This window comes from Haliaeetus albicilla, chromosome 27 (genome assembly GCF_947461875.1).
Source record: "Haliaeetus albicilla chromosome 27, bHalAlb1.1, whole genome shotgun sequence".
Lineage (NCBI taxonomy): Eukaryota > Metazoa > Chordata > Aves > Accipitriformes > Accipitridae > Haliaeetus > Haliaeetus albicilla.
In genome coordinates this window covers 20,063,354-20,091,290 of record NC_091509.1, presented here as the reverse complement: position 1 = coordinate 20,091,290, position 27,937 = coordinate 20,063,354, and the positions used below count along the sequence as shown (strand labels likewise).

At 42.7% G+C, this 27,937-nt stretch overlaps 1 protein-coding gene across 2 annotated transcripts in view; it reads right to left on the bottom strand.

The window, feature by feature from the left end:
• Positions 1-27,937, bottom strand: part of FSTL4 (follistatin like 4) — a 240,491-nt gene that overhangs the window by 175,069 nt on the left and 37,485 nt on the right. The window lies entirely within an intron of this gene.

Below are 27,937 nucleotides of genomic sequence, written 5' to 3'. Positions count from 1 at the left end.
TTATAATTGCAATGGCACCAAAACATATAAAAAAAAAATGACATACAGCCCAAATTCACCGACTACAGATGTACCCCAACAACTCCCTGTGCTCTAGTACAAGAGACTGCAGTGCCTTCAAGCTTTAATTCAGCGCTGGGCAGCGTGAGTGAGCAGTAAATGCTCTGTGAGCTTGAAGCCAGCCTGAAACATTGCCACAGTGCAACACCAATCAATAACCATTTGCATTCCCCTTTCCCATTCTCTGTTATCTTTAATGAAGTTCTTTTCCAAGACTAAGAAATAAGGAGAAACACTATTTTCTAAGCAATTGCATCCATTTCTTCTGCACCTTACGCTCATTTTGCAGTTCTCCACCGGTTTAATTTTCTATTTGCTGTCTAATGCCAGAACACGGTTATACTCCAGCACTCCTGTAGTTTGTAGACACACCATTTTGGTTTACTGCCTGCTCCATCTGGGGCCAATGTTAATGCACAGAAACCTTCATCTTGTATAGAACAACACCTTGACATTTTGGTCTCTGTCAGCAAATGCACCCCAGACCCAAGAGCCTGTAGTTAATACCACGTCTTTTAAAGCTCTGTCCTCAGGGCACATCTACTGCTCGGCCCCTTCCTGAGGATTTTACTTTCTCATCAATAAAGGAAATGACCCCGACTGTGATTGAAGATTTATCTCTTTCTTAAGACAGTCTGACTAACAATCCTGCTCCTGAATATCAGATTTCAAGATCTCTTCCCATTCCTGACGTAAATACTCCCAGTACACATCCGCCCTCCTTTACCAGCCCTGCCACATCACCCTGACCTGCACCAAGCAGTCAGAAGTATATGCATCAACATCTCAAGCTCCTAAATTAAACGAAAGACATCTTTTTTATCCCCACTTACCCTCCAGTGGTTACTTCTCCCCGTGCTTCTTATACAAAGGAGGACAGAAGAATTAATGCCATTTCTACTGCATTACAAACCTTTTATTCCCTCTGTATTTGCTCTGTGCTGAAAGAAGCATTTTAACATGCATTTACCTGATGGAAGAGTTATAGGCTATTGAAAGGATAACGCAGTAAAATGAAAAACCTACTAAAAAGCTATTTTGAAAGTGAAAAGCCTTTAAACTTCACATACTGTTAAAACTGGCTTGGAGGGTATCAGTGCAGAAATGGAGCATTAGCACTGAAACACTAACATTAGCTGCTTTTTTTTATTCTGAGGAGTAGGAATATCACCAGTTTCCCAGGCTGGGACTCACAATGCAAAAAGAAAAATCCAGAAGAGGTGAAAATAGATAAAAATCGGTAACAAGTTAAGGGTTTCTGCAGTGGGTGTATTTTTGTTTCCAACATTTTTACTTAATCTGGATTTTTTTTTTTTTAATTTGAACAGGTGGGCATCTGGTTCAGGAAATTGCCCAACAGGGCAGAGCCCTGCAGCCACCCACAATGAGCTTTATCCCCTGACATGGCATTAGTGCTGACCCACAGCCTGCAGAATCCATCTAGGACTCATCTTGCTGCTAAACAAAGACAGCAGCCTGCACCTAAGGTACAGGAGCACTCCCCATCCATTCACACCAGGGAAGCGTGTGGAGAGCTGAATCTGAAGGGTAGATATAAAATAAGAGTACATGTATTCACTGTCTTCCCTTTGAAAGTGCTCTGTGGAAGGAATAAAAACAAGCAACAACTGATAAAATCAACAAAACATTGTTTCCCTTCAAATACAAAGGCACCAAATGAAAACAAGCGGGTCACATTTAATAGTAGAAGAGGAAAAGCTTGGGATAAAAAGCAGGAATGAGCTGCAATCATCAGTCATCAACATCAGAGTATATTGGGCAAAAGCAGCATTACAGGGCTTTTTATTCTTTTAAGAAAGGGAATGGAATAAAGTGCATTTCAGTGCAGGGCACATTTCACATGTTAAGCTGATCCACACAGATATGGCACGACTATACAAACAGAGGAGTACAAGGTGTGCACAGACACCCATGAGGTCAAGGCAGTGATTACTTCTGAACATAGGTTAGAGGAGTGCCTGTGAAAGCCCCAGAAAACCACTACCACCAGTTTAAAGCCAAGATACTATATTAAGGGCACACAGCACGGAGCAAGCAGGTACAGTATTTCAAACTTGAATTAGGCTTTTTTCACCAGCTAATAGTTCAAACTCACTCCCTGGTCCCTTAGAAAAACTAATTAAATCTACTAATTCTCAAATTGAGGGTCAATGCAATAAACTCCCCAGTCTGTCTTCCCAGTCTCTTGTTATTACAACTGGCTCCTTTGGATTAGCACATGCAGCTCTCTGGCAGTTTGCGGGGAAAGATGCGATGATGAATCAGACCAAAAGAAGTACAAGAGGGGCAGCGTTTTCCCCAGTTGCTCTGGACCACTGACCAGAAAGAATAAAAGAAGCAAGAGTCACTATATTGGATTCTATAGGAGTAAAGGGATGTAAGTAGGAACACCCCGTGCTAAAGACAGAGTCTGTTTTTTCCTTATGCACATAGAGCTCAAATGATGAATTCATCGGTAGAGAAGAAAATGATGCTGCCCCTTGACAAGGCACCGAGGTTCTCCCACCCTGCAGGGTCCACGCAGGACCCATCACCATCTCCCCATGAGCCTGGCATGCACCTATGTCTGCTGGAGTATTTTGCAGTTCAGCATTTCAATACAGGAGCCGATAGCTTGCAAAGGAAACGCATGCAGGGCGAGAGAGGGATGGCTGCAACGGCATGGGGAAAAGTTCACTTTCAAAAACATTTGTTTTAGAGACAAAAATAGCATTCATTCACGCCCAGGCTGGGTCCTCACATCGCACTGGGGCTCAGAAAGGACTGGCTGCGCCCGCAACTGCTGACAGTCCCCAGCCATGGCCAGACAATGCAGCCTTCCTCACACCCTGGTCTTCCCCACGCCCGGCTCCGTCAGATCAACTGTGGCACGAAATGACTTCAACCCGTTCGTAATGGGAGAACATATCCAGCAGGCAAAATCCAGCTGGTATTTTGTGATCACGGTAAATAGGATTACTGGCAGCAGTGAAAAGTGAAGTCCTCTGCTGAACAACACACTGGGGATGGCAGCTGCTTTCCAGCCCTGGACTGCAAATACCATCTTGCCAAAGCTTTCTGTACTAATGGGGCCTATTTTCTCTATAGGAAAGGAAAAGGCAGGAGAGAATTCAATTTTTATGCTTCTGAGTCTCCTATTGATGTGCATGTGTTCAACTACTCCCATTCCCATTAACACCCAGCATGGGGAGATTCAAACAACTTCATAGCTGCTACAAGCTGGGGCTGTCCAACAGATAGAGCAAATGTTTTAAAAAAAAAAAGTTTTATTTTATTTGAAAATTTTCTGCACTAAATAATGTAACACAGCTTTGACTTAAAAACCTGTACTTGTCAATGGAAATATTTGTCTCTAGCTAAAGTACAAACCAGAGCTGCCAACTATTCCCGTTCATAATCCTCACCAACACCATCAAGAGTTGCATTTGCAGAGCAGGACCCCACAGGGATCCCAGAGGGTGATTTACTGACTCCAACACGACTTGCAGGCACTAAATGGCTGCCTCCAGGTTACTCAGGTGGAAGAACATGCACAGTGCCCATTTCTGGGGAAAAAAAAGGTCTGAAATTGTCAATGAAAAGAAATCCCTTGGGTCTCACTGTGAAATGGAGTGAATGACCAGCTGGCAAGGAGAGGAAGAGGAAACAAAAAGGGAAAATGAGAAAAAAGCAAATTGCTCTTAGTGTGTGATGGCAGGAGTGATTCTGAACCAAAATCAAGTTTCCCAGAAGTTCACATTTAAAGTCGTAACTGTCTCAACAGCGCCCACTTAAGTGGATAAAACACATGAAAAATTAAAAATTACAAGATCTCTTCCCATGTAAATGTCTCTCCATTAGAAACAGGGCTCAGATTCCCAGGAACAGAGTTTAGGGGCAAGGCAAAAAGACCATTTTTCTTGTTTTGTAATGTGAAAACCCAAAGCATGTCCCTGCTCAGCAATGAAAGGGCAACCACCTGGGACAAGGACTTGGCAGCAGTGGCTTTGTGGGCTGAAACCCCTTACGGGGCCGCCCCTGCCAGAGCTACTGGGCTGCAAAAGCTGTTTGAGACTTTCTCCCGCTGGATTTGTTATGTACATTTGTGCTGGCAATTTAAATTTCTTTTATACTCAAATATAACATGATGGTATCGAATCCCACAGCAAGGTGCAGATGTATTTAACACAATTAGTAGCAAATACATAATGATTAAACAGAGGGGTGGAAGAATGAAAGAGTCCTAGTTCAATACTCTTGCTTAAAGCAAATATTGCATTTTGAAAGGAAAAGCAAGGATTCTTGTTTCTTCCCTTCTTGTGCATCTTTCCCAGCCAACTATTTCATGCACTCAAACTAAATAAATGCCTGGATGTCTTTGAAGACATAAATTGGGATACAGCAAAGAAAGCTGCTAACACCAAGCTTTGTACTGCACGGTCCAAAGGGAGTCCACGGCAGGGACAAGGCAGAATGCATTAAATCTCAATTAGATCATAGTACACAACAAAGCACAGAACATTATCATCATATTTGCTCACCCAAGGATTAAGTGGTTTCCTTCGGAGAGGCCTGCGCTTGCAAAGCGTCTTGGGGACCAAGCGGCTCTTTGCGGTGAAGAGCGGGCACCGCTCTGTACTCTTTTAATGAATTGCACCCACTAAATGCATCTCATAACACAGTATTTTATACGTATGCCTGTAAGTGACAGATCACAGGCTGTGAAGAGACACAGCTCAATATTTTGGAAGTGCTTCCTAAGTATTTTTAGCTAATGTATCTTACTGGTGACTGTCTGGATATGCCTGAATGTTAAAAATAGCAGTGTAGAAAGAAAAATAAGAACACATAAAAATAAAGAAAATATAAACGAAAATAAAGCTTTGATGGCACACTTTAAAAAAAAACATTAATAAGGTAATGTTCTAGCCATTTTTAAAGCAATGATTTAGGCAACATTATTAAGTCATTATTGGCAAATGTGTTTGTTATACAATGCTTAGTATTAATAAACCCTCATAATTACGCGTGCAAACAGTTTACCCTTGGTATTACAAATACAACCAGCTGAAGTGCACCCGACAGCCAGGCACGCAGCAGTGCGCCGGCAGGGCTGGCGGCACAGCCCAGCCTGGGGTCCTGCCGCCTTCCGCAGGCCAGTCCCGATGTCCAAGCTGCTACGGCAGCACCTCCTTCTGCAACGGGACCTGCAGGAGGATTTATTTAGCCACATCAAAGGGTTTTTTTATCCCATCTCCTCTGAGCCAAACTAAGGTTCACTTCCATACGACTTCACAGCCCTGAAAGACTTGTTCTACCAACTGCTGTCGTTTTTCCCTTAGCAATACTTGCCACAACACCTGACCGTATTCATTTCTTCCACCCAGTCATTTCCTGAGCTCTCACCTCTGCCGTCTCCGCTCCAAGCACAACTTTTGACTAAAATCTTCCAGCACTGGGCATTTCAAGTGCTATCAGCAAGGACAGACTTCACCCAGTGCAAGTAGTTTGCACTTTACTCCTAAAGATCAGTTAATGAAGTGCAAAACTTCTGGGCTGTTTGATTAAAGAGCTAATGCTTGTAAAATCAATATGCTAGAGTGAAGCTTTCTTCATATTTAAGCATGAAAAAAAAAAGTCTGAAATTTTATGTAGAATCCAAATGCAACAACAGGAGTGCAGACACACCGTTTGTCAGTGTCTGTTGCTGTTTTATATAATTTACAAACCTGCTGTTAGTACACCTTAACACACACATTATTCAATAAATGCTGTGAAAATTATCTTAAAAGTGGCAGTGCCTTGACTCGCTTCTGCAAAAGCACTGTGATATCCACACACTGCATTAACGTCTTAAAAGGTTTCCCTTTCTGAGGAGCAGCAAGAGTAGTCAAAATCACAGCAACACCAGCAGCTTCAGCAGGGTCCCCATCAGCTTCGGAGTGTACTACTTTAATTTGCGCCAGTCAAACCTGTTCCCTACTCGCACAAGACTATTCAGTCAACAAAGTGTACGGCTTGATGAATGCACTGCACCACCACGCATATGGCCTTCAAAACATCAAAGCAAGCCAATCATAATATTTTCATTAAAGACATGAGCTATTATCTGTCCCCACAATGAAGCCTGGAAGACAGTCTCTGATCTCCACAACGGAGGGCTCTCTTGAAAGGGGACATCACGCTGGCTTTCAAAAACCCATCTGGGACATGGAGTTCACAGCTACGAACCCTTCCAGCCTCGGCGGGTTTTTTTGCACAAACCTGGCATCAAAGCACCCACCCTGCCCCAAAATAGTTCTGAGTTTCAGATGTTATAACTCCCTTAATGGTTAGGATACAAGCTATATGGTCACAGCCCAAATTATATTATGCATCCCCTGACTGCACACACTGAGATTATGACTGCTCAGTGCACTCAGCATACACACTGTCACAAGGGAACACTAAAAGCAAATTCTGGCCCTGTCCATCATCCATAATTCAAGAGAAATCAGGGTTAAAAAAAGTGCATGAGCAATTGACATAATTTATATGCTGCAAGTGGGAGAGTTGGCAGTCTCTCGCATCATAAAGTTTAAATAACGGTAGTTTAACACCAGATGTACCCGCAGCTGTCCTAAGCGTAATGCCATTAGCTCCATTACGGCACAGAGCAAACCCTTCTTTAGCTCTGTACCCCCAGCCTTGCCCCACCAGCAGCCTGCGTAACGCAGGATTTCACCAGGAATGATCAGTCAAGCACAAACTACTCGGTACTAACAGTATGAAAAAAAGAAAAAGAAAGGAAAAAAAAACACAAAAAACCCCACACCTTGAAAAGTTTTGTGATGCAATTCGTTGTGAAAGGTGCTACCTTAAAACAAAAGGAGGAAAGAAAGGAAAAAAGGATCGGCACCTCTTCTGAAAATACTGCCAATCTTCCAGCAATGGTGCAAAGTTTTGGAGATGCTGTTGTGAATTTTGATCAATGTGGTGACATTTACCTTTGGAGGATATACTTTCTTCCTGTTGTAAACTAACAAAAAATATTCTTCTTTCCACTGACTTTACACAAGGGATTATGAAATTAATTCAGTGTGTGTGCGCACTGAGGAGTATTAATTGATTGTTCAATCTAAACCAGCTTTTAGTCAATATTTCTTACTGAAACAAGAGAAAGCTGGAACAGTGACTGCTTCCTCCCACCCTTCTCAGGTTCAATCCATAGTATGTTATTTTCAGTGGAAAGCCTGAACATCCCAGAAATGAAGGATCCCATGAACCCAAGAGCAGGGTCGGGCACTGGGAATGGGCTGCCAAAAGTCCCACCTATAAATTAACTGTTTCAACCAATTCATTCTCTGTCTCATCAGTCCCTCTACAATTAGTCATAGCATGACTGTAAAGAGCAGAATGTAAGCGATAGCATCCACAAATACAGAATTAAATTTGGTGAATCCATAACCTAGAAAGCCCAAGCCAAGCCTACAGCCTGGCCATGGCTCCTGCTCTTCAGCCAAACTCTTTTCAACAGAGGAATTTTGCAGAAATCACATGAGAGCTTGAAGACAGAGATCCCTACAGCAAAAGGAGTTAATGAAAAATCACCATCATCCTCTTGGTTTCACAGCACACACACTGCACATATCAGGACACCATCATGCCATTATCAGTCTAAGTAGCACTTTTCTGCAGTTAATGCTATAATACCAGATTTGCAGGGGTTTTTTTGCTTCCTTCATGTTGTGCTCAGCTGGCAAGTATAGCTAAGCTGCATTAAAAAAAAAAGTCAGCCTCAGCACAGAGCCTGAACCTTTGGTCAAAAAGTCCTTTCCCACATCCCACGTGCAGATTCAGCACATTCATGGTACAAAGATGATAAGACACTTCCCAATGTATTCTTGAAACACAAAACTTGGTGAGCACAGAGCAAGAAAAGGTGTTTTTTTCCCCCTCTGATTCAGCTAACAAGCATCAGCAGCAAAGTAGAGCAGGTATGACGGGAAGCGGTAACACTGACATAGCTGCTCCCTTCTCTCTTTCAGAACGGAATATGGAAGTTAAGCAGAGAGCTGAAGCCTCAGAAACCAGTCACCTAAAAATCCCCCAAAAGACCTCAATCTCTCTTTTTTTTCCCCAGCAGCACCAGCACTTTTTAATTTCACTGCTGCCAGGGAGATTGGTCTCCATCCCCAGGTATGCTGAGCAGTGCACCATATTATCTGAGAGAAGAAGAGCCCCTGAGTTATGGGAGCTTTTTTTTTTTCTTTTTTCTTCTTTTCTCTAGGTCACAATCTAATATTCTGATCTGAGCTTTCAGAGCACATTGTCTAGACAAACTGCTTGCTCTCTCCTCCAGTTGCACCCAGGAGCACACTTGCGTGTGGAAAATAAAAGGTGCAAGTTTGAAATATGGCAGCAAGCATCCCTTTTAACGCAGCCACATGAACTGCCAGCATAAAGCGCTTCACATGGGATTTACAACATGCATTTTTCTACTACATGGGGTGGGGAGAGAAATCAGCAAAGAAGGCTGAACATAATTTAGGTTTATTTATGATTTATCTTCTTTCTTCCAGTAGCTAGAGAAGAATTTAAATTAGGCATTTCCAGCACTTCTCTGAACACCTGAACCTCCACACACCCATGAAGTTCAGTGAAAGCTCTGGACTATGTTATCCTCTGACTAACAAAACACAATATACGTCATCCCTCCTGCCACCTTAAACTGACATAGAGTTAAAATTAGTGCCACGTCTGCATACATTCTGAGCAAATTAATAAGATGAGCAACTTGATAAAATCTCCCCATCTCTGAGCTAGGTAGCCTACAGCTGAGTAATAAAAGCATGGGGGGGGGGAACACCAAAATCCCATACTCCAACCTGAACAACAAAATGCAGGACTTTCGCAGCCTCCTTTCTGTACCAAAGAGCATCTCTGCATGAAAGCTTTAAAATATTCCTTAACTTGTTCTGTGCTGAAGGGTCCCTTCAGTTTTTCCTGTCATCTCACAGCCACGTGGACGGGCAGAGCAATGGATGCCTCACTACAAACAATAAACCTAAGCAAAATTAGTCATCGGGGAAATTTTATATTGGGGTCAGTGGAAGCAGTAGGGTCAGAAGGGTACATTCAGCACCGGGCTGATGCTGCTGCAATGAACCTGTAGGCTCTTAGAGGGCTACGGATGGTAAAGAGTTATCCAGACTCACATTCAGGAGAGAACAAAGCATCCCTGCTGCAGAAGCACTTCTTTACTGACCTAAGGGGAAAGAAGTCCCACGCTGCAAGTCAGAATTACTCCCTGAAGTACTCTGATCGCACTTGGACGTGCCCCCACCAAGCAGGAGCTGGGCTCTGCCTCACCTAGCTGATGAGAGCAGATGAGCACAGCCCAGGGCACACAGCTGCTCCTCCAGCAGCTGGAAGCATCCATCACCCAACACGAACCTGCCCGAGGCTTATTTTGTTGGCCTATTTGAGGGGGAACAAGAATGATGCCTTCCAGCACATGCTATTCTAGCACTTCTATTTTCCTCTGCTGCCATAAGAACTCCAGCTTTCAGTCTGTCCCCCAGGTCATGGCACCAGCGCACACTCAACCTCCCAGGCCAAAGGCTGTGGGCGAGCACCAGCCCTCAGAGGGGTTGGGGCCCCCACTCAGACCACACACCCGCCAAGATCCTTCAGACAAGCTCTGGAGACAGCAGCCAGCACAGAAAGAATATCACTGCTTGGCAAGCACTGACCAACCGACCCGACTCCTCTCCAAGCCTGGGAAACTCAGCAGAACCCTCTCACAGCACTCACATCTCAGCTGGCCAGCCTCCTCTCTCCAAAAACAAACCAGGTAGTGTACTCAGCAGTGGGAACTCCTGCTGCAGGGTCATGCCAGCCATCGGACCACTGAATTGTCTGGCTATTGCTAATGTAACACCCCAGAGCTTGCTCACCTAGGACACCCACGTCTGCCCAGTATTTCACCTCCTGCTTGTTAGTCCCAAGCCTCTTCTGTACTGACTCTGTATGACTGCACAGAGGAACAACAAGGCAGCAACTGGAGGGAGCCTGGATTTATCAGGACTGAAGGTGCTCCCCACCCCTTCGCCAATCAGTGCCACCAGGTGCAATAAATTAGCAGGACTCAACCTTCCTTCTCCCACTCCCACCCACACCTGAGCCCCATTATGTTCACACAACTGATCTGTGTCCCTAGCAGCAAACGCTTAGCCACATTACATGGCAGAAATGGATTTCTCACTTCAAATGAAGCACAAAACCCAAAACTTTGGAAGTGTCAGATTTACAGGTTTTAAATCCAAAATATTTCAGGGTCAAAGTGATTCTACTCATGAGTCCCTTCCTAGTAACATGGGCTGCCTGCAGAACCACCTAGCGAAGGTTTTCGCTTCCTGATCCTTGCAGTGACTTTTACATCTAAAACACATGGGGATCACAGCCCTTCAGTGCTGCTTCTCACGTGTATTTAAAATGCCACGGCACAGCCCCCAGCCCAGAGCCCCCGTGTTTCGGCTAACCACAGTGGAACAGGAGCACTACAGCACCGGCCCTGCCATTTATTTGCGTGTTGCAAATTCTCTGTTAGACTCAGTGCGAGTCTGCGCTTTCGCCCTGCAGACTGAGTTGAGAAGTCGGATCATTCACTCATTCGGCATGGTAACAATACTCTTTTGAAAACACATGAAAGATTAAAATGCAAGGTGTTTGTTTTGGAGCTAGGTAGGAGGTACTGCACAGAAAACTCATGTCTTCACTGACTTCTGACACTGACACTTTTTTATAGTCAACTTGGAGACCCAGAAAATGAGACTGCTTTTGCTGCTCAGCTCATGGCAACTCCACAGGTAACACCCGTGTTTACTCTCCTCCCTCCAACTAATTTAAGTCACACATGGTTTCAATCCCAAACCAGCAAACCCAGGGCCCCTTTCACTGGTGTGCACAATGCAATGTCTTAGCACCCACATCCATAGACAACTAAAAAGTCCATTCCCAGTATACTTCAGAAATATGTTTCAGATTATATGAAGCACTGCAAACACATAGTTTATATTATGCTGTGATTTTCTGGTATCACATGTAAGACTCAAATACAGCTTCTGATCAGCTGAGAAACCATACGGATCAGCAACTCCCTGAAGTACACATCCCTAACGCACAGAGAGGCCCAGAAACCTCCCAGACAGAAATGCAACACGAAAGACTTAATAAAAAAACCTTACAAAATTCAAGAAGGAAGTGACATGCCTTCTTATTCCTAAGGCATCACGGACAAACTACTCCTGCTTTTAATTAAAAGTATTGCCAGCTGAACTTGCAAATCCAATGTGAGTATTTGGAGCCAGCAGCCCCCACTGGCTTCCGCTTTGTAAACACCAATTTGCAAAACCCCACTGAGCATTTGTGAATTTTGATCCTTGGTAAAATCTTATCCCTGTTTACAACTCACACTGCAAGAACATAACAGTGCTGGGGGAAAAAATAATCTAACTTACTTCACCATTAGCATAGTGAAATATTCTCATTTTGTTTGGGAAAAAATAGTGGGTTTGTCTGCTTGGCATTATTTTGATGGCTAAATTCCAGATTTCCACCCACAGAAATGATCATTTGCCTCCCTAAAATGCTGGAACTAGTGTCGATACAAAGAGGGCTGTTTGCGCAGAACAGGGATGAGCAGCCACTGCCACATCCCATGGCACCACCAGCCACATCCTCGGCCAAGCACCTCCACACCTTGGACAAACGTAGGGTTTTCAAAACCAGTTTGCTACATAATAGAAATAGCAAAGTAAAGGAAATCGAGTCAGCATTAAACCAGAGAGATCCCACTGATGCTTCAGTGATGTGCATTGCCTCAGCCCTCCAGCACCACTCCCGCATTTCGGTTTAGGAACACCACTGGAGGAAAGGAAAGGAGCAAAGGTCACGTGGGCAAAATTTCACAGTGTGACAAGAAGTGCAGGAGAATTGTCCAGTCTCATCCTGAGGAAATATCACTTGTGTAGGACTGCATTTAATACCTCCGCTCATCTTTAGCTGCATTTTGCCCCACGTACAGTATTGCTGAATTTCATGAAAGTGGAGTCAAAGTGTGAGTGTGGATGGCAAATGCTGCATTTAACACCTACCACAATGAAACAGAAACCAAAAAACCCTTTTTTTTTCCTGCAAGCATCATCAGGATCCCATCCGGAATCCCCTGAAAGCAGTCAGAGCTTCACCATTAATATCAGTGGGAACAAGAACTCCTGGTTGTATTTATTCCCTCCAGCCTGCCAAGCTATATTTAAATCCCTTTCCTCAATAGGAAGGAACTTAACCAACCTGGAAAACAACAAATCAATGCTACTTGCATTGTTTTTCATGTCTGACTACACATTAATGCTGTGTCAGACACCATCAGCATCAAAAGAGGCATCAGCCTTTGCCAGAACTGTAGCATTTTCTGAGTGAAAAAGGAAAAGAAATAAGAGGGATGAGAAAAATTATTAATTGCCCAGGACAATTTCTGTGCTGAACCTCCCCTGTGATTTGGGCACGGCTGCTGCACCTGGAAACAAGAACTGGGAGATTTTTCTGTGTTGAGAATAGGGATTTCCTTACAGCACAACTGGTGGATGGAGAATTGGTTTCCTCATCAGTTAAGATGATCCTGAAGGCCCAGCTGGGAGACTCTGCTTTCTGCACCAGGTTGGGAAGTTTCTAAGCAATAATATTGAGCCAGAACTCAACACTGTGCTGTCAGATAAAAGTCTCATTCTTATAAGTGCAGCAGCCACCTTCCCATGGTCTTCAAAAAACTGATAGCCTGTGGTATCTATTTGCTGCTCCTTAATCAGCTATGATTAATGGGTGAGAATTGTTCGCAAAATTTTCATGTTTGGGTTAACTCATTTCAGAAGAATACAACTGCACTTACAAGCAAACTTCAAAAACATACAGTAAAAACATAGGTTTTATGCACATCCTTTCCTTATGTAGTTGCATTTTAAACTGCTTTTAATTCCAGATGCTATACAGTTATGTGTGCTGGTCACTGCTGGGGTTCCTGGGAATCCTGCAAGCCAAAGGGACATGGCAAAGTGTCACAGTCAAGTATTTAGAGACAGCAACCACAGAAGCCAAGTGAGTGGAAAGATTTAATTCATTGCTGCTGAATACAAAACGGATATAGAAAAGGAGAAAATGTATACAGCTGCATGCAAAGAGAGTTGTGTATGGAAAGGCTCCAAAACCAGAAATTCAGAAAAGTCTGCAAAATTATTTTATGTCTTCTGCAATAAAAATTTGGAAGGACTATGGTAGAATATAAGGAATAAAATTAATGCCTTTTTGCAAGAAAGAATTTAAATATATTTTACTACTAAAAGTTTGTACAGCTAAGAACTTCTAGCAAACATTGAAAAGACTGTTCACAAAGAGCACTTAACATTACATAAGGCAATAAAAAGACAGTGGAGATCTGCAGACCAAGGCCATCTGTTGTACTTAAAATATAAACCCACGGTAATGTATTCTCCCTGTTAGCTCTCTTAAAACACTAACCAGGGTATACTGCAACAGACTTTGGACAGAGAAAGGGCCATATCTTTAAATACAATAGAAATACATTTGCCCAAGGACAGCAGAGCTCATGGCTCTTTCCTGCACATTATGGACCTTAAAGATGCTGATATTTAATAACCCTTAAGGACCAATAAAGAATGTAAAAAAAGCCTTAAAAAAAAACACCTAAAGGGCCTTTAAGAAACCAATAATAAATAAAAAGTCCTTGAGATTTTCACAGGAGCGGTCCCATATTTATAGCTCATCAGCTTGGCTATGCAGTAAGGGGAATCCCTCTGGTCGTAACGCAGAGCCTCACCCCAATGGGACAGAGTCAAAGCGATGCTCCCAGCTCCTGCTCCTGCTGAATCAACCTGCAGCAGAGACCCTATAGGAGATGAATGCCGTAGCAGCGGGTTCACTCGTGCCACGGCACAGACATGAATATTATCTGGTTTGGAAACGCACCGCCAGGCTGCAGGTCCCCTGCGGGAGCACGGCCGCGCAGGCAGTGGTGCTGGCATTAGCACCCCCTGTACCCTGCCAAAGCCCAACTAATTCGGACAACTGGGAACATGTTTCAGACGGGTTAAGCTTTAATCAATTCCTTCTTCGAAGCTTTGCAGCCCGGTGGCATTACAACAGTTTACAGACTATCAAAGCTCTGCATCTGAGCTGGATTATTAGAGGACTGAGACCAGCCATTTTAGTAATTAATTTATTTTTGGGTGGCATTGCTTACTTCTGCATATTTGAGCAATGCTGTTTTTCCATCAGACAGGTTTTGTAGCCGGACAAAAATGGCTTGAGTGCATTACAGCATCTTTAATCTTTGTTCACATGCAGCACTGAACTTCTTTGAAATATTCAAAGTTTAACCAATTGATTTTGCTTCTGGCAAGTCTCACTTGCGTATAGCTTTGCTGAGTGTGTAGACCTGTACTCTGAAACAACTACTTATTACCTACCTGATCTACTTATGAAGAATGAACAAACATCCATTAATACAGATCTAAAGTCTAGAAGACAGAGGGTGGTCAGTATGGACTAAAGAAATCAGAGTAAAGAGTAAGAAACTTTATTTGATGGAGAATCCCAATTTCCACTGCATTTGCTTTGCAATACAGCAGGAGCAACATGGATAGATGACAGAAGGGCCAGGGATGCAAAATGCTGATACCCATCCACTTTGTCTTGTTTGTGGCTTACTTCTTGTTTATTCATGGATTTCATATTAAGTTTATCTCAGGAAAATCATACAGGAATTTGTCACTGTACTCCTTCAAAATGCCACATATTAACTACCCTTATTTAGCTTAATCACTGTGCAGTAGGTGTTAATGAATGTTATCCTCAATGCAGAGAAGTTCCCATAAGCAGCCAAAGCAAACAAATCCTTCTAAACACTTCACATTTTCCTGTCACATCGTCAAAACTGTTGTATGGGACTGTGCCAGAAAGAGGTGGAGGAGCAAGACACAGACAACAGCAAGGAGCACTGATTTGAGACAACGGACTTACCTCCCAGCGTTGTGCATAAACATCAAAATGCAGTACTTAATAGCAAGCGGATTCTTGGCACAGTGATGAGGTTAGAAATCATGATCCGAAGCATTACAGGTGGATTGCTTCTCCTCATCCCAAACTATTCGAGTGCCCAGACTTCATATGCTTCTTCATATGAAGCAAGAGAAAAACATTAATGACCATAAGTAAACTGAAACACTGTGCTCACCAGCTGAAAGAACAGATCACCATACCTCATTTTCTATTAATTCTGTAAGACTCAGCTGTCTCTAAAGATGTGTCTTCCTGCTTTCCAATTCCACTCTGCCCAGTGACAACGGATGGTAGATGTCACATAACTGACATTGCAGGGTCCTGATGCTGCAAATCAAGGTGGTCAAATTAAACCTTCAGCAAAAGATATGCACAGCTTCCCTGCTGGTTTTCTGGTGGGGATTGCTGAGGCAGAGCCTTCCCCGCTGTCCGGAGCTCAGTGCACAGCCAGACCTCCTGTAGCACAGGTGCCATCAATCAGATTCGTGTCAGCAACCTTGGTGCAAAATAAGCACGCCTGTCCGCAGAGGGTAAGAGCACATCACTTGAGTGTGGAAACTTTCAGAATGGAAAAAATATCAAAAAATAAACTAACAGACTAATTCTTTGTAGTAAGGTCTTTAGAAGAAAAAAAGATGGTTCTACTTTTTTTTGCTTAATAAAAATAGAGTTGCATGAAGACAAGAGACAGCAGTATTCATATTTATGACGCCTTAGACAGACCCTAAAGGTTTCCTGTCTTCAATTTAACTCAGCCTCTAATAACCTATTAGCATGAAAATGACAGTCAAGTCAATGTAAGCTTAGATACCTTTTAAAGATAGAATTTCCTCTCGCAGCGCAGAGATACTCTTCACATGAAGTCAAGCAATGAAAAAAAAAACAAAGCCACCCCTTTAAGAGCTCCAGAACTTATCAAAACATTTGAATGCTTTTCAAAATACATCTTGGCACTTTTCTCTGAACGCAATTAATATTCTTCTCCTTCAACTAGACATATCAATGCATACGTTGAAGTACGAAAAAAATAATCCTTGGATGTGTTGTCCTTTTCAGAACTGCACTCTCCTTGGTCTGTTCCTCTGTCCTATCTTGTCGCTTTAAGCTTGCATTTCTATCAGTGGAAGTTTTGTCTCTGGCTTCAGTGAGAGCAGTATTTATTTCAACATGGGCACCTCTGCCATCCCAGACTGGCTCCTGGAGCACCATGCCTTGGGGCCAACTTCCAGTACGGCCAGGTGCTGCAGGTCCTCCCATCACAGCTTCATCCGCTCATCCCAGCTCATCCGATGCTGCTGCTCTTCATGAGGCAGGAGGACATGTGTGCCAGGAGCTGCTCACAAGGCCTTCTGCTGTGTCGGCACGTCCACTTATTAATTCTCACTATTTTGCTGCAGCTGTTAGAGCTCAAAAAGAAGTTATTCACAGCTCTATTGCAAGGTTCACAGCAGTAATAATTTTTTATCTCCTGAAAGGTTTTTAAATAAACATAGTCCTCAAATGCTGATGGGTATGAATGTTCCCCATTTCTGGCAGACTTTGGTTCTACTTCAGTAGTTGAACCGTTAACTTACTGAATGAAAGTGATAGAAACTTTTTCCACAGCAATCAATTGGCACTATTATGACTTACCATCCTTTCTTTCCCTGAACAGATGCAGCAGATATATTTCTGAAGGAGTCATTTAAGCCACACGAGGCAGAGACAGGCTTTGTCTTCAGGCATTTTGGCAAACTGCAAGCCCTTACCAAGAAGCACCTGCTGAAGTTGCTCGCAGGCTGTCTGAGCCGCAGCTCTGTGCCAGCACCGTTGGCAACAACTCTGCCAGACTTCTTGCACCAAAAATCCACCTTTCCCTTTCAAGGGCATTACTTTTTATGGCAAACCAAAATGTAGGTTTAGCCCCCAGCTCATCACTTATCTCAGATACCCTAGGACATCCCACGCTGGCACAGCCCTGGAAGGTTTTCTTCTCACCAGATGAATCTAAACAGTTGACATATCTTACTCTGCAGCTGAATATCACCACCGCTGTGTTTCCTACAATGCACATCCAGACATCCTCCTGCACACGCTGCAGTTTGCTCTACCAATATCTTGAATCTGTGCTTGAAACTCTTGACTTTATTAATGAGCAAGAAAGTGTCTGTGTGCCAGCTTCTTCTGCTTATTTGGAGAGCTGGTGTTGTCTCTGATGGAGAGGGGAAAAAACTGTACACATTACCAAAGAGAAAAAATGATACATTTTCAAGCATGACACCATCCCCTTTCAGCTCTTTGAATGCATTGCAAAATTAATTGCAATTTCTTCTGTGGTTTTCTATTTTGAAATTGTAGTTAGATCCTCTGGGCCTACAAGGAGCGATGCTGCATATTTACCTGCCAAGAATGTTGGAATTCATGTACTGAAGTTGCTTCATTATTTGACTTTGCACTTTCCAAATGATCAAAGCAGATCTTAATTTTTCATGAAGAGGAAAATTGCACCTTTTTGCATGGTAGAACAACTGGGATAATTGTCAACATTAATGTTGTGTTTGTTTCTCAAGAAGCCACCTAGCCTTTCTATCATAACTTAATAAATATGAATAAAGACGCAGTCACTTCAGAGAGCAGGGAAAGCTACACTGGGTCCTTCCTTCAAGCATGTACACACACCACACCAGTAGTTTGGATCTGGTATTTCAGTTTTGCATTTTGTGATGATCATCCACCTACCTCCAACCGCTCATTTTTGCACAGTGGGAAGTCTTAGAGCACTGCAAATACGAGAGTTTTTATTGGTAAGAGACTTTCATCCAATTTTCCACATTCAGCTTGACTGTTGTATCTCTTAGGGAAAAGCAACTATGTCTTCCTTTATAGATAAAAACATATAGCATATTTTGAACATTTCTGAAGCCTTCAATGAAGCCTGAATGTCTTCCTAAGAGTTTCCTTAGTAGTTCATTAGCCTATGGGTCATCACATTGATGTCCAGATTAGAAAAGACACTAGAGGAGTCATCAGGTGAAGTTTCACAGACTGGATTTAAGCAAAGAACATGACTCTAAACAAACCTACCACTACAAATATGTACTGAATTTGAAATCTGCCCTTGGTGAAGTGACGTCTGCGGCTGCTCTCTAGCAAGTCAAATGGAAGATGTGGGTAGGGAAGAGAAGGATGTTTTGGCTCCATGAAACCCACTGTTTCAAGCTCAGCCAGCTGGTACCAGCCAAAACTGCTGATGGGTCTTAACCTGTGGAGTTTTAATCTGGACCTGAATCAATGCCAGCAGTGGGAGTATCAGACAACATGCTGATACCACCCAATTCTTTGTGAATCTACAACACCAAGAAATAATGCAACCACCCCATTCCTCCATACCCTTCTTCTCACTTGAACAGAAGTGACAAATTACATCTAAAAAGGGAACTTTAATGAACAGAAGTGAACTTCTAATGAAGGCAGTATTGATAAAATGTCAAGTGCAGGGGGTCTGCTCCCAACTCATTTAAATACACATGGAGGAATAAACAAGTAGTTAACCTTCCCAGCTTCCCCAGGCGTGCGATCTGCACATCCCCCTCAGCCCAGGTCTGGGGGAACAGCAAGAAGGGAGAGCAGAAATAGAAATTAATTGCTGGGCACAAGATCTGTGCTACAGAGCGTGCAAAGCCACATGGGACAACTGAATGTGCCTGCACAGGTACAGTGCAATGGTGCCATCTTCCTGGCAGGGATGCCCACCTGGCAGCATCCCGCAGGTTTTACATCCAAAAAACCAGAATAGAAAGGATGAGTCCGGTTCCCACAGAAGAAGTAGAAATAATGGAAAAAGCATGATAAAACCATGAGACTGCAGCAATGCTGCACTGTGTTATTCAAAGCTCCGTTAACACTGTTACAGAGAGTGACCTGCAGTGAGGGATTTTCATGTACTTCTATCACAAAGCACACTTCAAGAGATAGGGCTCTTAATGGCCTCCAGTTTCATCTGTCTGTGCAGTGTACTTGATGTTCTAACCTCAGCTCCTCTCCACCTCATTTTATGGAGAAAGTCCTCCAAAAGCACAAAGTCAGTACTTACCAACTTGGTAAGTTCATGGTTCTGACACCACTCCTAGGAATGCTAACTCCTACCATCTATTTTGTATGCAATAAGAAATTTTGATGTTTTTTGATTAACACGGCTCTGTAGACTGCACATGGGCTTCCTATGAATCAGGCACTGGTCTGGTTTGAAAAGCAGCAAAGAAACTTAAAGATGCTGCTTTTGTTCGCATTGTGAAAGGCAGATATATTCGAGAGTCGGACTCATTAGTGTACCCTCAGCAGCTCCCCCGTGGTGATACTACAAGCAACAGAACAACAGCTTGTCTAATGGGAAACTGGAATCTGAGCATGACTGACTAGATCACCCTCAAAAAATAAAAAAAGGATACAAAAACGGAGGGGAGATCTAAATGGAGGCAACAGAGCAGTTTTGCATGGTGGGGACAAGAAATAAACTTTACTGCAGCAAAGCAGAAGACTTTGGGCTGAGTTTTATCAGCTATACAAAATAATACCTCTAGCAGGAGCCGCATCCTAGACAAGGTTTTCTCCCTGTGACACAGGAGGAATCCTCCCCCATTTATGAATCCAGCAATTTCAAACTAAAACAGGAAAATGGAGCAGAACAATATCAGCAAACATTGGATCAATTAAAATGTATTTTGATGTTCCTACTGGAAATATCAAAAAGAGAAAAGAAACAATCCACAGAAAAAGATTTACTACTACCATGACCAGAATAGTTCGACATCTGCGACAATACACTCATCAATCCTTCCAATGCAAACTGTATTTTCATTTTATAGAGTTGTGGGTATTAGCCAGTTTTCTCCTTATGGAACACATTCTTTACTTGCAATGTTTTCACTGAAAATAAGAAGCATAACAGCCCTGACAGAGGCTGGGCAAGATATTATGGCACTTGCATGTCCTTGAATCAATTTCAAAGCATTCACAGAGGTACTGAAACATTTATCAAAAGGACATAGTTATAGATGAATTTTAGAGTTTTAACTATGTGGTCTGCCAACACATTAATTTTCTGTTTTCGTTGGCAGTGTTGTGATGTTTGCAACACTCCTTCATTCAGTTTAATTAAATGTCTCCCATCATATTTACTCCAATCACACCTTATTTACAGATCAGTAAATAAATAGCTGAATTTTGTTATTTATGACGATGTTTAGTTTTACTATAACCTCATCACAGGATGTATTTTACAGCCTTCTGTCTTACAAATGATTGAACATAACTGCTGCAATATTACAGACCAAGTAAAATTAATATCCCCTTTTACTTCTGATCCTTTTTATTAACCATCATGTTTTAAAGTTATAATCAAGCCACTGTACAAATGCAAAACTTAACCTGACTTTAATCACCTGTTTTGTGCTTATGGGGAAAAAAACCTCACACTTATCTTTGTCAAGAGAAGTATAACTAGGTGTGCAATGTCACTAAGGGCACTGTCTTGCCAGGTGCATTTTAAAGCCTACTTTTCCTCTGCTGCCGCACACGGGGACTGCAGTGACTGGCATATGTACTCATTTCATGTTGCTATTGATTTCTGAAGTCATTATTTAAATTTTCAGCAACATCCTCACTCCTTCCATGAGACATTCAGATGCACAGAGGAGTTTAAGTCATTGATTTCAAATGCTCTTGATGGAAATGCTTAAAAGGGAAGAGAGAGGCAAAACAGGAGTTCCTCTGCTTTAAGTAGTGTTAAATCATTGAATCACTTCACATATTGCGTGCACTCCTAAATTTCTAACTTTGAAATGATTTGAAAGGATTTCTAGAAGAGTGAATGGGCTCCATGTGGAGTCACAGAGATGGGCTCTGTGCAATCATGCTTAGCACTAGCCATTAAAAAAAAAAAAGCATCTTAAACACTTCTTTCTCTGGAACTGGGGCATCTCCAAGTAAAAGTGAAGATTTGGTGTTTGGAATGGGTGTTACAGTTAAGTTCTCACAAAAGAAACCCCCAGCTTCTCCAAGGCTGAACAAAGTTAGGGATGCTTTAGCAGACTGCAAAATAGTATTAATTAATAGTGGTTAAACATTTGAGGAAAGAGAATGTGTTAGCCAGTTCAACTGCAGGTGTCAGTGAATTCTTTTAATTAAGTTTGCCCTTGTAAAATAATTAAGTTTTACAAGTCTATGAAAAGACTCCATTTTGCTCATACCTTGTTTGTGAAAAGATCATTAAGACTTAAGACACCAAGATCACAGGTTAGTTGAGACCTTGTTGTAAAGCCAGCAAGCCTTACAGTATCTTTCCAATGTGGGCAAAGGACTATGAGGCATCACATGCTCATATTGCTCAAATTATGTGCGAGCTTCTCTTTCTCTGTCACTGTTTTTGCTTGTGGTGCTGTACTGTTTCTACCAAAAAAGGGCAATAAATCCTAATGAAAATCCCCACTATCATGGTCTTTCCAGAGGGTAAAAGGGGACTCCTAAAAGCCAAGACTTAAAACTGTTTTCCATAATGTTTGCACCAGTAGAAATGTTCTTCCTTTGGCTCCTAATGCTGTACAGAGGGGGACACAGGTTTCCATCAACCTACTGTATGAAACCTTCAGCTTCCCCGACTGTCAGGCAAGCTACGTTCCTGCCCTTGGCAGGCAGCTGCAATGCATCTTCCCTCCTTAGCAAGAACAAGGAGAAATTTCCCATTTAACTTGCATCTTTTAAGACTCTCTGGAGTATCCTTATTCCCAAGCAAGCCTACTCCTCCATTGGTATCTCCTGTCTTACCCTCTGGAAACAGGAAAGCCGCATCACAAGAAAAACTTGTAATACCCTTAAAACATCCTACAAAAGAATGTGATTTAAGAGCCTTATGCACTGATCTAATTTAAACATCCTTGGTTGGCCAGAAGTGGATCACTTTTGGCAAAAAATAGTAAACCTACCATGATCCTTCCTCAGTAGGAACTCAAGCATTTTTCATTACAAGATATTTCCACCACTTCTTTCACACTTGCCTGGTCCCACTCCCAGAAAACTTCTACCTGGTCGACACATCAGCTCAATACCCCAGCCAAGTGTAGGATTTGCACCAGTTTCCCTGTCTCCCCCTTCCCACATTATTTACCGCTTCCTCTCTTCCCCTGCTTTTCCTTTCTAGTTAAGTTCCTGAAATAAGAAGTGACAACCAGACAGCTAAATAGAGAATAAGACATCTGAAGTCCCTGCTAGTCCCATAGTTTCTGGATGTACAGTGAAATTACAGAGCAAGAAGAGGAGCAAGCATCTCTGGCAGGAACTATCATTCAAATGGGAAATCCAACAGCACCTTTATAACTTTACTGACCTTAAAACCTAACAAAGATCAAGATCACCTTTAAAACCAAATCATATTATTTACAAGGAAGAGGTGCCCTACAATTGAATTCTCTGTCACAAATGCAGAATAGGGCAAAACCCACAAGTGCTACAGTAACAATGGGCTCAGGCTACCAAAAATGTTCCAGCAACCCATCACTGTACACCTTACTCAGAAAGAGTTAACGAGACAAAAATCCTTCAGTCTGTCTGAAGGCATCTATTGACATCATGCAAGAACTGCATTAAGAAGAATTAAGACATGAAAAGGATGGATTCATTCTGCACTCTTAATGTCCTTTGAGTTTTGTAAAGATCAAAATGCTGGGAGAACGGAGCTCAAAGCAATACATTTCCATCATTCTCCCATCTCCTCCATTAAAGCTCCCTCACCAAAAGCCCCACAGGCATCTTATCCAAAGGGCACTCCCCAACGGCATCGCTACGTTCAGCTCCATGGGCTAAATCCTACCTTCAACAGAAACAAGCCTCCTCTTCTGCGCGCTGCTTTCCTTCCCAAGCTTTTGTTTCCCTTTCCCTGCCACTCTGCCTTCTGCCAAGAGCCTGGCTTTACTCACCAGGTCTTCTTGTTGCTACAGTGCCAACAGTCCTTAAACAGAGGGAAAAAAACCCCTGCCTCAAAAACCCAACACTGGCATACGTTAGTCTGGTTGTACATGACAGATATACTCATGTTTCTTAAGCAACATACTTATAAGTAAGCACCACACAAATTACATCTTTCCTCTTTCTTTGTGCCTTTCTTTTTTATGTATATTTATGCATATTTATCTCCAAGAACTGGACTTCAAACAACTGTGAAAATATCCCTGGGCCATCACAGCCAACATCTCCCCCAGCATTGTCAAAACTGGGAACCTTCCCTATAAAAGTTAATATCAGAGGGAGAGGGAATTAAGGTTATTGGTGAAATTAAGTCTTTACTGACTTAAAATTTAGATGCTTTGGTTTTGCCTTTATTGGGTTTTACTCTAATAGAAAAGTTTAAAATCAGTTGTTGTCACAACAGCAAATAGCCCTATACTTTGAAAATCCAAAATGTAATGAGCTGTTCTTATCAGGTAAAAACACTCTCATAGCGACTTTTGACTCACTGTACCATTCGTCTTAAAATCCTACTGGGGAAGTACTTCCTTCATGAACCAAAATTTTCAGTCACTAGGACCAGAGAGACCTCTTTTTACACCTTACCCCTGCGAACGAGTGGTCAGAGCTGCTGCCTGGACAGTGTGACCTGCTATCAGGGGCTTAGAAGGGAATTTAGACAATCCTTCGATGAAAGTATCAGTATATGTCTACTACTGCATTTCATGCTGAAAATATCATTCATGTAAATCACTTCATTTTCTGAGTCAGTATGGTCATGCCCAAATTGATTGCACAAGCAAGTACTTTGCCGCATCAGTAAACTCCTGCACACATTGTCAGACAATTTTTCAAATTGATCATGGGAAAAGCCTGTCCTTATTTTCCTTGCCATCTGAAGGGGACCATCCCAGCACATCACTGGGGAAGGCAACGCAAAACCCCCCAAAAGGATGCAGAATGAATTAGAGACGTGCATAATTGTACAAACATTTGCAGGAATACACAACAGCAAACAGCAGCAACTAATCCCACAAAATCCTCTGAGAGAATAGGAAGATTTTTCACTCTCTGAAACATGATAATGAAAAAACAATTCCCAGATGCTCCACCAGATGAAATCATCTTGTTTGAAAGTTTATAATTATATACGTTAAATGCATCTGTCCACTTTCAAGATTAGTGATAACGATCTTACATTTTTAATAGAGCCCTTCATCCCTGGGGATTTAACGCGAGCTTACATAGGCACTCCAGGATTGCTGCAGCTATCTCTGGCTTGAGACGTGGCAGCTGTTTAGTATCACTGCATATGCTGTAAACAACACACTGTAGTACAGAATAAATAAAGGATACTTGTCAGAGGAAGGAGAAAGTTACAGAAAGGCCTCCATCAACCTTTCACTTTTCCATAAAAGAGCTCGAGGACAGAAAAAAGGACAATGTGCACCTCTAGAAGGCAGGAGAACCACAGGGACCTGCAGCACTTCATATCTGTTGGGATGCATATGCTTCATTTGAGGCAAAGATATGAAATTGCAGCTGGCCATCCCCAACACAAGGACCATGGAGCCAGGCAGAGCCCCCAGCCTCCACTGGGTGGGCAGCAGCACTCCGACCACCACGACAGCTCGGCCCCAGGAGAGGTTTGGACTTGGCACAAGTTCAAATTGGCTGAACACAAACCCAATGCCGTGGCCATGATGACCACCTGACAAGAGCCCCCACCTTCTGACCATGTTGGCCGCCTTCAATTCCAAAGAGGAGGACTGTGATCAAAGAAGTTACTGTAGTCCAAAAGAACTGGCATTAAAGTCTTCAAGATGCTTGTATGAATATCTGATCAACATGGAGTAACCAGGGAAAAGATCAAAAGGCCCTGTCCATAGGATGTCATAAGTTAAACGTTTATGTTATCCCATAGCAACTTGAAAGGTGGAAAGACCACACAGCCGGGGGCTCTACAAGAGAGCAGCACAGACCATATACTGCCCAAAAGCTACAAAGTCTGTATATTTACCTAAAACCCTCTTACTGATGTTCTCCCTTTCATCCACTGCTCAGGCCAGAGCTGCACCACGGCAAATCCCCATGCCCTCAATGGCCTGTGCCTCTAAATATGGGCTCATTTCGTGATCTTTTGGGCACAGCCTCACAGGGTCACGACAGGACAGCTCACCAAATCCAGAGTCGTACTGATGTCAGACACATGAAATGCAAACTATACCACTGTGGTATGAATAGAAAAGAAGGATCAGCCCCGGTCCCTCAAGAAACACTCTTCAAACTGACCTTGAACTGTAATTTACAAACAAGGCCTTCAGTTTCTGCTCTCAAGTGTAGCCCTTGAGCTTTTCTCACAGGTAACCGGAGATGGTGGAAGAGAAGCTATTTAACCTCTTGGTCTTTTAAATCATGAACAGTCAGCAGAAAGTAATGACACAGAGGAAAGCTAGCAAGTCATTACTGGAGATATGGTATGAAATAAAGTACAAGCGAAAGAGGAAACCTTCCAATTGATTTTAATAGGTTTGGAATTAAGCTCTTCAAACCGGAGAGCAGACCTTAAGAGATACACAGACTAGCAGACCAAATTTCACCACTACGGATATTATTACCAATTCACAACAAAAAATTTTATAGTAAAGGACATGCTTGAATGTGTGGGAGGAGGTATTGCAGTTTTTTAGTTCTGCATCTTTTACTTTATTCTTTCCTATAAAGATAAGCTCAAGCCACAGAAATTGTTGAGGGGCTTTGACCTTCCTTAGACACCTGCAAGTCTTCATACACTTTCCAAAGAACTACTCCCAGAAAAATATGCTTTAACTTGCTGTTAACGCTCTGGTCTGAAGGCTTAGCATGGCACACAGCCACTCTTTCCACATCACACAGTTTGAGGCCAAACTAATCAATAACAGGTTGTTAAAGCCAATGAATTCCAACCAGCAGTTTGTTTTTAAAATGAAAAGTTACTGAAACAGAACTAAATATTGCCTAAATCAAATTAGCTGCAGTAGCAATAAATAATTAAAGCAATAAACTAGTTCATAAATAGAGAACATAATTTAATTAATTTTACCACCACATATAGAAATATCAATACTGCAGTGAGAGATTGGAGCGTACGGGAAAGCAGGGAGCTAAGGTGCTTTTGCATCCACAGCCACACACAACCAGCACAATAGCAAAATGATTGTGTATATATAAAAATCAAATCCTAGCAGTAATAGAGTACTTTGAAAGAATAAGTAGCTGTTGAGAGCCAGATAACTGGCTCAAGCAGGGAGACACAGTGTACGTGAAATACATTTTGCAAAGCTGAGGGAGAGATAGGAAGGACAGAGCAGGATGAGTTATTTGAGGCAAAATCTTCACAAGCGCTAGATAAGGAGCTGTGCTTATGATCTATTCCTGCCCATGCTGCCACATGCCCTTTCCCGTGTTCCCCATGACCACGGACAAATCCGTAAAGACTTCAGTTTTCTCCCACATCCTACAGGTAAGCATCCAGGAGCAAAATCCTGTACAGTCAGTACTGAAAGTGTTTTGAGCAGATGGGTTTCTGCCATGTCTTCCTGGCTCAAGCATTACTGCATCTACATTAGATGCAGATACACATGCAAGCTCCTGATGCCTGGCACGCTGTGCACTGGCTCCTGCACCCACAGGATTTGGGGTCTCTTGGTTTAACTGAATGGAAGAGCACAGACAGTCATGAAACGATAGCTTTTTTTATGTCTGGATCTCCTATTCATAATCAAAAAGCAAGCGTGCATACCCATATCCTTCTTTCATGACTCTGGATCACACGTACACACATCTGCTTTTCCTTCAGACTAAACCAAAACCTTCAGGGGTAAGATCTGTTGAAATAATGAAATACCAAACTGAAAAGATTTTGCAGGTGTCAGCTGTAGACTATTGCCCCAGTACTATGGTATTAACAAAGCCTCCCTCTATTTTAAAAAGTTGCTACAAAATACCAGGGTAACAGTTACCTCAGGCTGTTGAAATGTTTCCTATTTGTTTTTAAAGAAGGTAAGTGCAGACCTTGCAATCTCATCTCTCACTCAATGTAAAGCACTGCCTTCCCCAGAGAGAGCTGTAAGAAGCTGTTTCACAGAGTTCTGTATCACAACAAGGTACAGAGGAAAGTCATTTGAGGCTGGTCCGTACCACAGAAACATCTATCAAAAATAATTCAGCACAGCTAAACAGAGAAGTCATACTGACTTTGACAGTGGAGTTCTCCTCTAAAGATACTCCACCTCCAGCATATTCGGTGTTATTCATTAAATACAGGGAGGGTTGCTGGAAGGGCACACAATGACGTCTAACAGACAGGAAGGTGCTGGTCCTGGAGGTACCAGCTGAGATGCTGAATTTTGTCACTTTTTCTTTAAGCTTGCCCTTGCTCCAGCAGAGGCTCTGTAATGCAAACACCACAAAGGTTGTCTCCTAAACCTGGCTCAAGCAATAACACAAACCAGGCACTTAATAATTATTCATTGCACACAACCGCATCCTTCTGTATGTTCTGCATGATCTCTCCAGCCGTCAACAAAACAGGAGACCAAGCAGCTAAAGGCCAAATTTGCAAGCACAGCCAGGCACACAACTCCTGCCGCTGCCACCGGCGGGGCGAGACACGGCAGCGAGCAGCACAGGCTGGGGGGAGCAAAGGCAGCTCCGCAAGCAGGTCTGGCCCACAGCCACGCTGCAGGGTGCTGGGAAGGAGGCCATGTCTTCCAGGGGACTTTGGGGCAGAAGGACAGGTTGCCCA